Source organism: Arachis ipaensis, chromosome B06 (assembly GCF_000816755.2).
Source record: "Arachis ipaensis cultivar K30076 chromosome B06, Araip1.1, whole genome shotgun sequence".
In the NCBI taxonomy this organism is placed as follows: Eukaryota; Viridiplantae; Streptophyta; class Magnoliopsida; order Fabales; family Fabaceae; genus Arachis; species Arachis ipaensis.
The window spans coordinates 27,562,143-27,568,036 of NC_029790.2; positions in this window are offsets into that span (position 1 = coordinate 27,562,143).

Sequence of the window (5,894 nt, forward strand, 5' to 3'; positions counted from 1 at the left end):
TGCGTTGTGTATGAGCGTCAATATATATAAATTGGTTCCTATATACATACATATAAATTGGTTTGTATATGAAACGCTTCCATATATATGCATTGTCAGATTGCGTTCTAGGCCAATTTTATATACATGTATAATATATATTATTCTTTCGATTATATATATACATTCTTACGTACAGCTACTGTAAAGCATGTTCCATTTTGTTTTGTTTATAAAATTGATAATTTCTTTTAAAATATTGATGGAGTATTATTAAATTATAATTGTTTCAGATCTAATTATGTATACTATTAATTTATTATATAATTGATTAATAATTTCTTTTAGAATATAAGGATTATTATGTATATGTCACTTATGCGAATATTAATTTACTCAAAAGAAGATTTATATTTGGCCAAGTTATATGTACATATTAATAATAATAAAAAAATTTAATTGTTACATAAAGAAATTAGTAACAATTTGGATTATTATACCATCTATTTTATAAAAAATTTGGTTTTGGAATAAATTGATTGAACATTATGCTGCCAAAGTAGCCTCTTTTGTGAAAATTAATTTATTTAAAATATTAGGAATATGGTTATATATAATTCATGCGAATATTGGTCAGCCCAAAGTGATGCTTATTATTTATGCGAACAATAATCGGCCCAAAGGTAGTTTATTGTTTGGCCAAATAATAAGCATTACACACTTTTGTTTATTTTCTATTAATTATGCGGTCAATAATCGACCCAAAGGAAGGTTATTGTTTGGCCAATTAATAGAAAATATATGCGGTAATAAATAGGTTGCGAAGTTTAAGTCTCCATGTGCGCATTAAGTCAGTTCAAAGAAAGGCTTCATGTGTGACAGGAATTTTGACAATATTTGATTATTGCAATGAGAGTATCACTTACAGTTAATTTTTCTATCTAAAGATTGAAAATTAATGTTGTTCTAGATATCTCAATATGGAATTTTTTCCATTATTTAACTAATGTTTACTGCATGTTTATTTGTTCTAATCTAGAAACTATGACTTTAGCTACCAATGTTTCTGCACAAATTAGCAGTATTCCTATGCTAAATGGTTCAAACTTTAAAGTTTGGAAGGATACCGTGGAGATTGTCCTCGATTGTATGGATCTGGATATAGCTCTTCGAGAGGAGAAACCCACTTCCACTCCAGAAAATCTCAATGAGGTTAAAATAGAGAAGTGGGAGAGATCCAATCGAATGAGCATTATGATCATGAAACGCTCAATTCCTGAGGCGTTTCGGGGGCTCAATTACTGAGGATAAAGATGCCAAACAGTTCCTAAAGGATGTTGAAAAATTCTTTACTAAGAATGAAAAGGCGGAGGGCAAATAGTCTTTTGAGAAAACTTGTCTCCATGAGGTATAAAGGTAAAGGGAACATAAGGGAGTACATTATGAAAATGTCTCATCTTGCTTCAAAATTGAAAGCACTAAAGTTAGAGTTGTCTGAAGATTTACTCGTGCATTTCATTTTGATTTCCCTTCCTGCACACTTTGGACAATTCAAAGTGAGTTATAACACTCTAAAGGACACTTGGTCCTTAAATGAGCTTATATCTCACTGTGTGCAAGAAGAAGAGAGGCTACAGCAAGATAAGACTAAAAGTGCTCACATGGCTTCGTCTTCTCAGTATAAAAGAAAGCGTAATACCACTACGGATGTGCCTTCTCAGCAGAAAAAGGCTAAGAAATAGGATCAAGTTTCAACCTGTTTCTTCTGTAAGAAGGTGGGACACATGAAGAAGGATTGTACCAAATATGCCACCTGGCGTGTAAAGAAGGGTATAATTCTTACTTTCGTTTGTTCTGAGGCTAGTTTAAGTTATGCACCTGTTGATACTTGGTGGGTAGATTCTGCTGCTACTACTCATGTAAGTGTTACTATGCAGGGTTGCCTGTGGAGCCGACCGCCAAGTGATGCTGAAAGATACATCTATGTGGCAGACGACAATATAGTTGCAGTCGAAGCTATAGGAACCTTTAAATTATGTTCCACGAGTGGATTTTACTTGGATTTATTAGAGACATTTTATGTACCGTCAATTCGATGGAACTTGATTTCTGTTTCACGTTTGAACAAATTAGGTTATTTTTGTTCATTCGGAGACAATAAAGTCTGTCTCTTCTGTAATTCGAATAATATTTGCTCTGGTTATTTGGTAGATAATCTATATAGGCTTGACTTAAATTCCTATAATAATAAAATACTACAAACGGGTACAAAATAAAAACTAAATGAGAATTCAGCAACATTATGGCACAAACGCCTAGGTCACATCTCTAAATAGAGAATCAGAAGCTCGTGTCGGATGGAATTCTTGGACCCATAAATTTGGCAGACTTTGAATTCTGCATTAAGTGCATAAAGGGAAAAAGGACAAACGAAAGGAAATTAGGTGCCGAGAGAGCTAATGATGTCTTAGAACTGATACATACCGATATATGTGACCCATTCCCTACTGTCTTTCAGAATGGACAACGGTACTTTATTATGTTCATAGATGATTACTCTCGTTACGGGTATCTATATTTAATTCATGAAAAGTCCCAAGCCTTGGATATTTTCAAGTCTTTCAAAGCTGAAGTTGAACTTCAACTTGGAAAGAAAATTAAAGCTGTCAAATCTGATCATGGTGGTGAATACTACGGAAGATATGACGGCTCAGGTGAGCAACGTCCCGGGCATTTTGCTCTTTTCCTAGAGGAGTGTGGTATTGTTCCGCAATACACCATGTCAGACAAACCTAGCATGAATGGTGTTGCAGAGCGAAGGAACCGAACTCTTAAAGACATGGTGAGAAGTATGATTGGTCATTCTTCCTTGTCTGAATTACTCTGGGGAAAAGCCTTAAAGACCGCAGTGTACATCCTTAATAGGGTGCCAAGTAAAGCAGTTAACAAAACCCCATATGAAATTTGGACTGGGAAAAGGCCCAGTATAAAGCATTTGCATATTTGGAGATGTCCAGCTGAGGCGCGACCTTATAGGCCGCATGAAAGAAAACTGGACTCAAGGACAATTATTTGCTACTTTGTTGGTTACGTTGAGCATTCACGGGGGTACAAGTTTTACAATTCTGCATCAAGGTCTATTTTTGAGACGAAAAATGCGAGATTTCTTGAGGATGTTGAGTTTGGGGGGGGGGAGAATAAAATATTAGGAATGTTGCTTTTGATGAGGATTCTATAACTGACAATAATCAGGTCTTTGTGCCTATTATTGTTCAAGATACAGTTATAGTACAAGAGCACAATGAGAATCCTACTGTAGATCCAGTTACAATACAAGAGAACAATGAGAATTTTATTGTTGCTCAAGATACTGCTACAACATAGGAAAATAATGAGAATCATCCTCAATCCCAACCCATACAGCAAGCTCAACAACCTCAAGAAGTGTTATTAAGGAGATTCAATAGAGAAAGGAGAAAATCCATCTATGGTCTCGAACAAGCTTCCTGTCAATGGTATCACAAGTTTAATCAAGTCATTACCTCATATGGTTTTGAGGTAAATATCATAGATGAGTGTGTATACCGCAAGCTCAGTGGGAGTAAATACTTTTTTGGTCTTATAAGTTGATGACGTTCTGCTTGCCAGTGACGATATAGGCTTGTTGCATGAAACTAAGAAATTTCTATCGAACAAATTTGAAATGAAAGATCTTGGTGATGCCTCTTTTGTATTAGGAATTGAGATACTAAGAGATCATTCTCAAGGTATTCTTGGATTATCACAAAAGAACTATATCGAAAAGATTTTAAGTAGATATGGCATGGAAGGTTGTAGACCGATGGACACACCCGTAGCTAAAGGAGACAAGTTCAGTCTCAAGCAATGCCCTAAAAATGATCTTGAGAGGACAGCAATGCATGATAAACCTTATGCATCAGCACTAGGGAGCTTAATGTATGCTCAAGTCTGCACACGTCCCGATATATCATTTATAGTGGGAGTATTGGGTAGATACTTGAGCAATCCGGGCATGGATCATTGGATAGATGTTAAACGCATAATGCGTTATCTAAAGAGAACAATGGATTACGTGCTTACTTATCGGAGATCAGAAAATTTGGAGATCATTAGGTACTCTGATTCCGATTTCATGGCATATGGTTGCGAAACTTTGTCACTGAATTTCGTATAGTAGATGACATTGAAAGGTCATTAAAGATATTTTGTGACAATAAGTCAGTAGTACTATACTCCAATAACAATAAGAACTTGACAAAATCGAAGCATACAGACATCAAGTTCTTAGTTGTCAAGGAGAAAATTCAAGAAAAACAGATTTTCATAGAACATATAGGAACAGAATATATGCTAGCAGATCCATTAACCAAGGGATTGATCCCTAAAGTCTTTCATGAGCACACTGCTCGAATAGGTGTCAATATTTGTGATGCCTTGGTTTAGTGGGAGTTTATTTTATACTATATGCCTATGACAGATATTGAGTTATTTTTCTACAGAATTAAGTTGATGGTTTATTTCATGTTATGTGAAATGTTCATTTTGTAATATTTGTATTGTGTTTGATCTCAATAAAGTTTTAAAGTTGGATCAGCTCGAAATAGACATGCATGAGATCACTTGGCATGTAATTTCCATATTACTCATCCAAATTTGATCTATGTCGTTAAGTATATTAGGATGGTGATTGTCGTGGTTTAGTCACGACATTAATGTGATAAAAGTTGCGGTAGTTCCATATCTAATGTATGAGACAGACCATATTGTTAAAGTAATGAGAGAAATAGCATTCAAATGCGCGCATAAAGTTTATAAAATGTGATTATGTCAGGAAAGAATATATGTATAGCCCAAGTGGGAGATTGTTAGGAAATTATTTTAATTTCCTAATTTGTTTGTGGGCAATACATATATTAATTATAATCACAAATTATGCTATTTTAAATTAAATGACTTATATAATGGTGATCTCATTTATTGTTATAAATGCTAAATTGAATAAGTCATTATTACTTTTGATTTGGAATTAAATGAGAATAAAATCGGATATTATCTTTTGTTCCTTAGATAATTATCTTTTAGATTTTAGATATATTATCTTTTGGACTTTAGATACTATTTTATTTGGGCTTTAGGGTTTAATGGGTGCCGTGTTCAAATATAAATAGGCCTTCAGGTTTCGTTCCCCAATATACTAAAGCCGCCTTTGTTGCTCTTTCCCCATCAAAAGAGTTGCAGTTCAGCCACCTAGGAATATAGAAGGTTTTGGTTGAAGAAGATCGAAAGAACCACAAGATCCAAATTCTTCCATCAATTTCTAACTTTTATGTATAAAAATATACTTCCACATTATAATATATTTTAGTGATTCAATATGAATGATTTGGATTATTGAAATTAATTTATTCTAACATTTTTTTCTTTTAGTTTGTGGAGAAGTGGTCCATATTATAGTACTCAAAACTCAAAAAGTATATTTTTCAAAGAAAATATATATATATAGGTGAGGTGCAAGAGGAGACTTTTGGTTTGAAAATATAGCTGGATACATGTACTCTTAATGGATAGTGAACACACGCATGATGTGGACTCTTTTTTTTTTGTTCGATATTGAATTATTAAGAGTAAAATTATTCAAATTATGTGTTTTTCGTTTGTCTTTACAAAATGTCAATAACATTTATCTTTTTGCAATTAAAAAAATATTTTACAAAATGTCAATGTCATTTTGACTCTTAATGGACACACGCATGATGTGGACTCTTTTTTTTTTGTTCGATATTGAATTATTAAGAGTAAAATTATTCAAATTATGTGTTTTTTGTTTTTCTTTACAAAATGTCAATAACATTTATCTTTTTGCAATTAAAAAATAAAAAATCAAAATGTCAATT